General features: G+C 36.6%; 1 protein-coding gene across 1 annotated transcript in view; it reads right to left on the minus strand.

Moving 5' to 3' along the window:
• The window catches only part of LOC136367952 (contactin-associated protein-like 2), a 149,724-nt gene that overhangs the window by 31,221 nt on the left and 106,401 nt on the right, over positions 1 to 12,102 (minus strand). The gene's annotated exons all lie outside the window — the stretch shown is intronic.

A 12,102-nucleotide genomic window follows, 5' to 3' on the forward strand; every position in this document is an offset into this window, starting at 1 on the left:
TTTTGTTCCCTTCTTCCTCCAATCCCTCTCTTCCATGCAAGAGGCTTCAAGGCTGGTAGAAAAACGAATTTTGAATAATCCATACCCTTAAAGAAAATAGATGAGCTCTACTCCAGTTCTCACTTTGTATTGCCAGGGTAATGGAGAAGAGAAGAGACAAAGGCCAAACCTTGGCTTTACAATTTCCCATCTGTGTAATACAAATCCTTGGTTACCCCCTACAGTGAGCACAGATGCACAAGTGAAAACCTCAGCAAATTATGCCAAGGCCAAAGCAGGGGAGATAACTCCCACGAAGTCAGGTCAAAGATACAGGTTATCTGGAATCTTATTTTAACACAACTTACCTGCAAATGGCTACACATAACAAAGACACTGAATAAACCAACACATTCTCCCTCACCAAATATATGCTGGTTCTTTCCTGCCATGGATATCAGAGCATTTGATCTCTCCTCAGACCTGAATATCCTAATCAATGTTAAATAATGCTCAGATGAACATGGATATAGTCTCAATACCCAACTTTGAAATACACTGTAGTGTTAGTTTTTGTTTGATCACAAGTATTAGTGTTCACAAAATCTATTACCAGCATGTTTATTTATAGGACTGTAATCCAGTCTTATTTTTACCAGCCTCAACAGCTGTTTGTTGCAGCAGCCTTCTCGTTAGGGTTAGAAATGAGCCAATACAGAGACTCTCATTAAACAACATGAAAAGGGTCTCAGTTTACTCTTTATACCTTAGCCATCCTGACTAACTACGGCAAGCTCCTACCATAGGGTCCACTGCAAACTCTGACTGCTGGTTATTTCCTGCTGGAATATGACTGCAAGTGTGTCCTTTCCACTTCTGACTGCAGGCTTTCAGCTAGCTCAACTGTAACTGCAGGCTCCAACCCTGTCAGACCAAGACTGACCTCACAGCAGATCTTCTATAGCACCAACTCTCTTCCTTGTTTCATTCCCTTTTGTGTTTCTCTAGACCACTCCTTCTTCCTCATAGCTCCTCCTCCATGTCCTCCCCTACCCAGCCAACCCACCCCTTTTATCACACTTACCTTTATTAGTCACAGCTACAACCCATTAGGGGGAAGGCTGTTCCTTTGCTTTGGTAATCAGTGCAACTGTGTACGACTTATCAGGCGTGAGGTCTCATGCAAACCTTTCTTCTATACTTCCATTGGTGTAATTGTCAACATTTGCCGACCTTTTCCTTCCTTTTCCCCATCACAAATCCCTAAATGTTTTTGCATCTGACTTTCTCATAACTAGCAATGCTGTGAATGAAATTATGGCTGTCTTTACTGAATATGAGATATACTTAATTGGTGTCATGTTAAGGGGAACTACAAGTTATTGGAAAAAATCCCAAACAAGCCAACAACTGGTTAAATAAAATTTCATAAAATCTCAGTTAAAAAGCTTATGTTTGAAAAAAACCCAAACAGTAAACCACAGAACAGCAGCTTTCTTACAAAACCACTGCTATGCACACAGACTGACAGATAGCTAACAAAATAGTAGGTTTTCCAGAGGGGCTGGGTACCTATTTCCACAAACAGAAAAGATCTATAGCATTATGAAAACTAATCCTCACATCAGCATGTACATTATCTCAATCAAAATGTCCTCTATCAACATGACACCAATTTAGAAGGAGTGCATCATGTTTGTCATTTCCATTAATCACTAAGCAACTTGCACTGCCAACAGAATTCAACCTTTTTAACTGACATAAAAATATCAACAGAAACATCTGCTCCACATCCCCTTTTTTTCATGCCTTCCCTCCGATGCTTTCAAATGGGAATGACTGTGTCCTGGCAACTTCCTAGAAATCACTTTTACATCTTTTTCACATAATGGATGAGCTGTGAAATTAGTAAGATGTTAGATGGGTACCTTGGGGGCTGCCCTGGTTGGCACACACTCTATTTTGTCAGTATCTGTTTCAATATCAGCACTGTAGACTATTAAGTTAGACTATTTACTGAGGGGATGAGAATATAGAGAAAGTGTCAGGTTCTGAGAAAAAAATGCCTGTCTGCAGATCTGCAGAGGAGCTCAGAGAACCAAAGGCAGGGCAGGAGCCAGAATAATACCCTGCCAGGCTGCTGCCAGGCACACCACAGGAGACATCAAACCATTCAAGGCCATCTGACTCAAATCAAGGATGCACATAAGTAACAAACAACCTGTCCAAGGCTGTCACACCACAGCCTCAGCTTCAGTGTTTGTGCATGGAGCCCATCACTCCCATCACCATGAGCCACTGGTAGCAGCTCTCCCCAAAACCTTTCAGACCAAGGAATTTTCTGCCTTGGACAGTGATACATCATGGAATGGATGGAAAATGTATCTCAGGATTGCACAAGACTTATAGGACATTTAGGGATGGAATGAAAGGCAGGAAAAAGCAGAGGCCTAGACAATTTGGAGGAGGAAAAAAGTGCAGAAAAAAAAGAAGGATAAGTGTAAATAGTGGTGTGGTAAGTAAGCTTGCCTAATCGTGTCCTGCATTGGATCAGCACAGTATATTCTGCTTCCTTGTTAAATTCCTGTCCAAATCTTTCCTGGCCATGGTGCTCCTGTATGCACATGTGAGTGTGAGTATGTGGCTGTGAAGACTGACTGAGAAGGAAAATAAGCAGAGCAATGATTAGAGAAAGAATGATGAAAGAAAGAAACAAACTGCTGAGGTTGATAGGAAGCACAAAGAAATTGAGAAACCTTAAAATGGGGGAAATAGAAACAGGCTCGAAAAAGGGAGGCGTAGTTAAGAATTTCAGAAAGATGTAGCTCAGTCAGCCTGAGAATGAATCTGAGAGATGCAGCAATATTTGTAGTGCTCTGAAGTAGCAGTGAAAAATATAAAGAAAAAAAAAAGGTAGTTACAAACAGCACATTACGTTTTCCAGTTTTAGAATGTCTATTAGTGCCTTCTGAACCTAAAAGTATACTGAAAACACATCCTGTAAAATACAGCAACCATAGACACAAGTAAATTTAAAGTCTTATACATAAGTGGTGAGGCCTTTAGGGAATAGGGATGGGATAAATGAGCTGGTGTAAAAGCTACATAGGGATACATGGGCTTAAAAATTCGCAATGTGAGAGTTAAAGAAAGACTATGCTTCCAGTAAAATAAAATTATTACTGCTAGATATACAGTTAGGTGTAAGTAGTATAGTTAAGGCTTCTACTGAGAAAATGAGAAATTACAAACTAAGTCAACGCATTTCAGTTGTTTTATTAGCAAACTGTATTTGTATTTATGAAACAATAGTGATTTCCATGTTTTTGTAAAGTTCTGTAAACGTAGATGATTCCTCCAGCTTCAGTAAAATATTTAAGAATTCCAGTAATCTGTCATTACTTCTGCTAAGAGACTCGTCCAGTCAAGATAACTATTGCCTGTCCGACATCAGGCGAAATTTTAAAGTGATCGTTATAGAGCATGACTGATGCTGAGCATCTCCTTTTGCTAACAGATTTTGGTCCTAAAACTTTCCCTGCTTTATCTCCCATTTAAATTAGAGCATATTGGGAAAGAGAAAAAAACTCAAACTCCCTCCAGACTAAAATGACTAAGAAGCATAACAGCTCTTACCCCTAAATGAAAACAGTTAATGTAGACATTTGATTCCTAAGGAAGGCATATACAGGTGCAATATATATTTATGCTGCAGAATAGTGAAATGAAATACTATAATGATGTTCAAGAAAGGTAGTGTCCGTAAAAAAGAACAAACTGAATCAGAATCCCCACCATCTGGAACACGTATCATTCACATGAAAGTATCATAAGAGAACTGACAATAATTATTTTTATGTTTATTTACTGCAGGAGCAAATATTGTTGTACTAGTTGACATAGATATAATATGGTGCACAGTGCACAATAAGTATCTCAGGGCTTAACTCCATTTAATATTTTTTTCCTCAATACATAGTCCTATCAGATTAATCATACAGCCTTCAACATATTGGAAAATTCATTGTAAAGTTGGAATTAATCAAATCTTTCTGCACAAGGTGAAGTGCATAAAAATGCTACAAACCCCGGATAATGTCTGGTTATCCACAGCTGCATAGTGTTTTTTAATAGCAAGCCTAATTATACCCATTATGTTCCTTTATTTTGAATTGTTAAAAACTTTTTAAGGAAAACTTGAAACTTAAGGAAAATATATCTGCATGCATATGTGAAGAAATACTCGTTGCTTTGACTATGGTACATCTTTAACAGTTGATATTTGCATTAACTTCATTCTCTCACATCTGAGAAAATAGGATTAGACTGACTTCAAAACATGTTTTTTCTGTCTAATGGCTGTCAATGGGATTTTAATATAAGCACCTTAAAAAACTTTAATTGCAAAAAAGCATTAAGAGTGAAGTATGCAATATGCTAGATTGTCTTAATGGAAAAGTTTAAGAAAAAGCTAATTAATTTTGAAGTCTTTATTTGCAGAGTTCTTTTCCAGCTATGAATTAATTTTGGCTTTGATTTTATGGTATAAATGAGCTGCTTTAAAGTTATCAATTGTTAATTACATGTTCTCTTTCAACTGTCCCTTGGAAACAATATTTGGTTGAGCATTGTGAACAACAATAGAGAAAGGTTACAGTAGCCTGCAAAATAACCTCACCTAATACCCAAGTTTTCCCGAATGCAGGCTGCAATTCAGGAAAGTTACTTAGGTAGTTTTACAAGAATTAGCTACAACTGAATTAATAAAATGCTCTAAGTTAGACTTTGACTTCATACTGTTCTTCCACTTGACTCCACATGGTAGAAATTTAGCTTCAGAACTCATGACACTTGATTCTAATGGAGAGCCAAATGTAAACAACTCAACTATACAAACAGCTAAATCCTGAAGTTCAGTTCCAGCCCTTACAGTCTCTTCCAAACCTCAGGAGGTAGAGTCATTTCCAGATGATTTTTTTTATTTCAGCAAAATTACTGCTCGCTGATTATTCATATTCTGCTTTGCATCCTAGTGTTAATTTTCTCCACTTTACCTTCACCAAATACTCCTGGTGCTGTTGCACATGTTGGAGCTGCAGCCCTTTCTGGCCTGAACATAGACCACATCTACTTACAATAAAAATGCAAGTTGCCACCAATTTATTACACATTCTGCCTTTCATAAACACCTGGTGCAGAGCAACTCAGCTCAGCTGATAATAAATTAGTAGTAAAAGAACTATAGTTTATAACACTGAAACTAAGAACAATCTGATTTTTAAACAAATATTGGAGGTCAAAACCAAAAAATTGCAATGTCTTAAAAAAAATTAAAAAATTAACAGAGTAAAAATCTTGTCTTTTTCAGTTTTACAGGGATAGATGAAAAATGCAACAATTTAGGGCTTATATGCTACACATGAAAACTTATTAGAAGACGAAACCTACTTCAGTCTTGTTTTAAAACTACATTTTAGTAAGAAGAGGTAATTAGTCTTCTACATTTGAAAAGACATGCATTATGTTAAAACCTTTGAAAACATGTAATAAATGAAATATGAATCCACAAGGACATGTAAATATTATGATGAAAATTTCTTTGGAAAGCATTATTGAAAAAAAGATTAGCCTCCTTATAAAGGTAGCATATTGTGCTACCTTATCCATAAAAGTGGATCCTTTTAATAAACCACTGTAAACAAAAGTCTTGATAAACAGGCTTTGAGAATCTCTATTCTCAAAGGAAACAAACATCTGGGAAGTAAGGTTTTGCAGAGCATGTATCAAATTTTAACTTTTGATTACTTGAGATACAGAGTGTGCGAGAGGAGGAGAAAAATAAAGTGATAGCAACTAAAAGGCAGAGAGAACTGTCAGTAGTTGAGAGGGCTTTCTCAGGATACTGTGAGCAGAAGAAAAGAAAAGCCTCTTTATAGAGATTTCAGAAATTTTAGCTTATTTTTCACCCCCTATTTCTCCAAGATCAGCATTGTTCACACATCCATACTGCTGAGTTTGTATGTGGAATTATTCACCTCCTGGAAACTACTTTACTTAGAGTCTGGTCTCAAGTAAGTCTCAAATCAGGGACTCAAAGGAACAATTCAAAAAAAACATAGGCTTTGTCAGGGACAAAGCAGCTCACAAGAAGATGAGGTGGTAGGAGGAGGAACTGTATTGCCTTTTCTTACAGCATCTAGTACAAAACAGTCTTTCATATCAGTGCTAGAAGAGCTGATAACCCTTTTCTCATCACAGTGCCCAGTGTTAATTTCATAAATATTTCCTCTAGCCCTAGTCTCCCCAAACCAAGCAGCCCTGTCAAAATAATTCTTATCATTTCTCCAACCTCACTTTCCACAGAGTAACTTCACAGTACACGTCCCTACAAAGCTCCTCATTCCTAATCGTGCCTCCCACAGCTGCTGTCTACCTTCAGCCCAAATCAGTCAAATTATGCCCAACACATGAAGAGGAGGGAAAGGGGAGTAACTCAGATTTTGCCCTACTGAAAGCTCTCTTTCATGTTCTTAAAAGTAAGCAGTTTGGCTTCCCAGTATTACTTTTCCTTCTTCCTTTCACATGCTTCAAGAAATCTAGATGCCATGAACAAATCTAGCTGGCAATGTGGAGTCCCACTGCATGCCTTAAATGTCAACTTTCCACTGCAGAAACTCAACCCAGAATGTTCTTTTGCTGTCTCATATGATTTGTATGTTTTTGTTCTGCTCTATACTGTCAGTGTTGTCTTTCTTCAAGTTTACTAACGGAAATTCTTCATTTGCTACTGGGAAATCCTTCAGGCTTGTGTGATGTGTTCAGTCAATTGGGTGCACCACTTTTGCTAAATCTCACTAAAATCTGATAATTGAATGTTCACATATCTGTAGCATATATCACTATTCCACTTTCTGCAAAAGGGGAAATTCTGGAATCCAAGATTTGTTTACGCAAAATGCTGCTAAACTAAATGACTAAAACATCAAGTGTCACTGGCAAACATTCAGAAGCGTCAAGGTGATAGTGTGTAACAGCCCTGCACATAAATGCCCACAGGAAAACTGAAGAGGAGACAGTTTTATGTCAAGCCTTCTCAAAATATAGGACATTTCTGACTAGGTTCTATCTTCCACTTCAGGTGTGTTAAAAAGCAACAGTCTTCCTGTCTTAGGATCAGAACATCCTTTCACAAGAATTTCTTATGTATCACAATTTCTGACCATGGAGGTGTGTATTGTATTTTTCCTGATAAAATAATGCTTTAATATGCTTGTGAAACTGCAAGGCATCTGCTTCTCCTAATAAATCAGTTTGCTATCACAATGATAACAATGTTATTCTCATAAATTCTCCAGCCTCCAGTGAAATGGAAACACACCCTCTTGTTGTTTGAGATGACTGGAAAAATGATGGAGCTAATTTTTTTCTATTCCCTGAAGTAAATTTCAGTGCATCATTTTGCCAAATTATGTATTTATTTTTTTTTACTATTTCCCAAATTTCTGACAGGAGAGCACCACTGCCATGACCTTCTCTCCTATCTAGACTCTTAATGTATAAAGTCCAGTGTTCTGTTTGCTCTCCTGTTTATAGAAACACATGAAAATCAGATATTACAAAGTCACTGATGGAAGTCTTGCTGAATATCAGAACCTATGCAGATTAAATTTGTATTGCTGACTATTAATTTTGGCAATAGCCAGCAATGAGAGTTATCACAGCTTCTACAATAGTTCTCAATCAAAGTGTGTTTCTAGAAAATATTAAACTCATCATTAGAGCAATATTTTATTTTAGGGAGGTAGTCAATATTCCTGGAAAAACATCAATGCACATCCAGTGACATTTAATGTACTTATCATTTTAAGAAAAGTTTTATTTATCATTAACTTTGAATCAGGTTCCAAAATATAGGGTAACATTTATTCCCAACAAGCTGTGAGAAGACAGAATTCGGAGGTCAAGTTCCCTTATATGGAAACTAAGAACCACTACATTGTTTCCAGTAATTTTTTCAAAAAACTGTACAGCAAGCCACCAAACTAAAATGTAAAAATCCTGGATTTTCTTCCTCAGCAGAGTTGCTTGCATTCTCTGTATATTCTTGATCCAATTAGTGCCTCTTCTAGGGATAGGAGTATGTAAAGTTCTATTTCTCTTATTGTCTTAGAGAACCAACAGTCAAGAGATGTGATCTGGGTGCTATTCCCTCTAACTGACTAACTGAAATTTTTTAAGAAAACCTTTTCCTATCTGATAGTCTTGAAGGGATCTGTACAACTGTAAAAGCAAGGACAGTGTTTGAAGGTGAAATAAAAGAAAAATAACTTGAACAAGAAGAAAAACTATTCTTTCGTAAGAGAATGCTCTGGAGAGATCTTATAGCAACCTCCAGTCCCCAAAGGAGCCTACAAGGGAACTGAAGAGGGGCTTTTTAGAAGAGCATGTAGTACTAGGAAAAGGGGGAATGGTTTTAAACTGAAAGAGGGCAGCTTAGATTGGATATTAGGAAGAAATTCTTTACTCTGAGGGTTGTGAGGTACAGGTTTCCCAGAGAAGGTGTAGATGTCCCATCTCTGGAGGTGTTCAAGACCAGACTGAAAGGGGCTCTGAGGATCTTGGTCTAATGCAAGGTGGCCTTGTCCATGGCATAGGGGTTGGAACTAAGTGATCTTTATGGTGCCTTCCAACCCAAATCATTCTATGTTTCTATGACCATTAAAATTAATCTTTTGAGTGCAAATTGATTTTTTTTTTTTGTTACTAAAATCATTAGGAGAAGGCATATATCATCAAATAAGGTGCTTCTGGCATTTTTCTAAATCTAATGAAGCTTATGCAGGAACTGGAAGGTAGAGACATCACCATCATGGTAAACTCTGTAAGTCCTTTCTTGTGTTTATCTCAAATGCAGATTCTAGAGAAAGTGTGTTTTGACCTATATTATAAAAATCCTAGAAAAGAAGCTTGAATTAGCTATTCCAATACACAATTTTTAAAATTATACCACCCTGTTTTAAAGAAGCTGTAAACAGCAGGAAGAATATCAGAACATAAAAATAAATGTGTGCAAAATGATGGAGATGAGAAGTAATCAGGAAAATGGGCTCCTGTTCTCAAAGGCTTCAGAAAACACTTATTAAAAAACTCTAGAAAAGTATCGCTCTAAGAACTCTGCATGGAGCAGCCTTTGGTAGGCTGCAAAAGTTAATTAGTCAGGGCTTAAAATATAGATAGTATAATAAAGCTAGTAAGGATCATACTTACTGTTAATTATAACTCAATTAATTTTTAAGTAATTTTGTAAATATTGCATCACTATAAATCATTATTTTTGAGTAAATACATTCATTTATCTTTCAGACTTGCCTAATGGTATAATCAGTGCTCTAGTCTGATACTTGGCAGGCCACAGCATTTTGTTGGGCATGAATATTATTTAGCCAAAAGAAATCTGGTAGATTTCTAGGGAATTGAGCATGCAATAAGTACAATTTTCCAGTGCTTTTGGTTATTTTCCATTGGACTCCAGGGAGTCAGCTGTAGCTGGATGAAACAAAGTATAATTTCCTCTAAATGGCAGCTTAAGCCACTGAGAAATAACAAGAGAGTAGATACAGAGCTTGGAGATTCTGGTGTACCTCTGAAAGGTGAAGTGTCATATTCCAAAAAGGAAATTATTTCAAAATCTTAAAATAGAAAACAAGTCTAATTGATTCCACAGCTGGAGAAATAATAATTGCAAGTTTTATTTCAGATTTATTTATTTATTTATTTATTTGGAATTTTTCTTTCTCTAGATCTTTATTTCTGGTTTATAGTCCCCACTATGCCTCAGCCCCAGAATACATCTTTCTCCATATCTTTCGAACTTGTTTTCACTATTATGCAATATATTAGGGCCAGACCTGTATGAAACAGTCATTTTGATTCATAAGGTTTTCATGCAAACCTTTTTCTCTGTTTCACTTTAGAGAGTTCATCCCTTGAGTTTGTCTTTGAGTTTCAGCTTCAAAGGAATCTAAAACCGCTATCTGAAATCCAGTCAAGATTGCAAAGCTTTGCCTTGTTTCAGGTCAAAAGCTCAGAAAAGTGTTGAATTACCTGACCAAAGCAAAATCAATTCACTGAAAAAAACCCTTCAGTAACACAGAATTATCTTGTTCCTTTTAGTTTGGCATAACTCATTCTTGTTAAAATCATCAACTACAGAGTTACAATCCCTGCTAACATAGTCTTGACTACAGCCTCTTTGAGAAATGCTGTTATAACCCCCACAAAAGCATACACTGAGAAAAGAAAAATGCATTTTACTGTGGCATATAGTACAATTACCTTTGTAAAATAATATTATATTTAAGTAAAATGGTACTGAACAAGTGCTATCTGCACTTAAACACTTGCCAGCTCCACAGAATCATGACATCTGCTATATTTTTCATGCAAGCTGCAATGCTGTTTCAAAGTGCTTACAGCTATATTTACACTACACAACAGCTATCGTTCCAACTTCCCTCTTTTCCCAGCATATTTTTTATCCTGCTACTACCACAGACTTAAGAATTCAAAAGCAAAAGGCAGTGCAATAAGAGTTTCTGAATACGCACAAACACACTGCACAAGTAGGAAAGGACAGTAGGGTCAGCATCAGCACAGCAGAGCTGAGGTCCCAGACCTCAGGACAGTGTGACTACAACCTCTGGGGAAGCTTCAACAAATCCCGTTGTTATTTGCAGCTGTATCTGGAACATGCTCCTGTAAAAACTGACAGCTACTGCCTGCTCAATAAAGGAAGAGTTAAGGTTGTCTCAGTCTGTATCTTGAAGCTGGAGTTTTTTATTTTTTGCTCATTTTCGTGCCATTAGCTTCAATACTCTACAAAGGCATAGGATTTCACACATTCTGACAGGATATCTATCAAGTGAATAACTTTCCGCTCAACCTTGTTTTGTAAAGAAAGAAGACTTCTGAAGTATAGCAGCACATAGTAAAAATAAAAATTATGCTCTTTAAATGACAGAAAAGTAACAAAACTAAAGCTTACACATCTAAGTTAGAAACTTTGCCTGAACTAGAAAAATAAAAGTTCTTGACCTGGAGAGGGTATGTAATCTTCATACACTTTATCCATTCCATAAAGACAGGACAATATACTTGAAATCCCTCTTTTGGTTCTGCAGTTCAGCAATGCTTTTTACCTGCATTATTGCACTGTTTTATCCATAAAAGGCAGGTGAAAGTCTTATTAAGAAAAATGTCACATCTCCTTGGAATATTACTTCTTCCTTTTGTAACAAATGTGATTTCAGAAAAGCGATGACATCCATTTGTCCTTGCTACTTCTCTTTGGAACTCAAGAAGGAAGCTTAACTATGTTTAGCTATGTCTTAAAAGCTGGTCTACACACCACAAAGGAGCACAGACAGAAAAAAACCCTCTGTGTTTTCTTTCCTCAAATTACATGCAACCATGCCATCACTGTGCACATTCTCTCTTGGTGGAAAAAGGGCTGCCATGCAATCTCTCCTACAGGCACTGTTACCTTAAATATTTCTCTTTAATCAAAATTAATTTGCTATTTAACTCTTACAGTTTTACAGTTTCAATAGCCACATCACAGGGAATTTTGCCACTCAGTGTATTAATAGTTGTTAGATAAAATATATCCCCTTTTACATTTATATAAATCTTTAACCATAAATTAGGTTTTTGTTTTAATCCAGACAACTATGAATGGTGAAAAATTTTCTCATTGGTTTTGGATTTTTGTTTAAAACTGAAAAAGATCTGCAATTGTAAAATTATACATAGCACTATTTAACATAAATAGCAAAGTAATATAAGCTTGTATCTCTATAAATCATGGGTTCAATTTCAACTGATCTCCTGTTCAAAAGCATTTTTACTCTCTTCTCAATATTAGGAGATTGTTGGCAAAAGGAAGAAGTGTACTGGATATTTTTTCTCTGTGTCCTTGATATTTTTGCAGATGAAAATACCACTTTTTATCAAATGAGGGGAGGAATGGGAGATGCGTGCCACTGACTCAGCCTGCATTGTTCAGGACCTACAAAAGGGCAACAGTACATTTCTTCTTTCTGTGCTTTTGTAGTGTAGGGCATG

This window comes from Sylvia atricapilla, chromosome 1 (genome assembly GCF_009819655.1).
Source record: "Sylvia atricapilla isolate bSylAtr1 chromosome 1, bSylAtr1.pri, whole genome shotgun sequence".
Classification (NCBI taxonomy): domain Eukaryota; kingdom Metazoa; phylum Chordata; class Aves; order Passeriformes; family Sylviidae; genus Sylvia; species Sylvia atricapilla.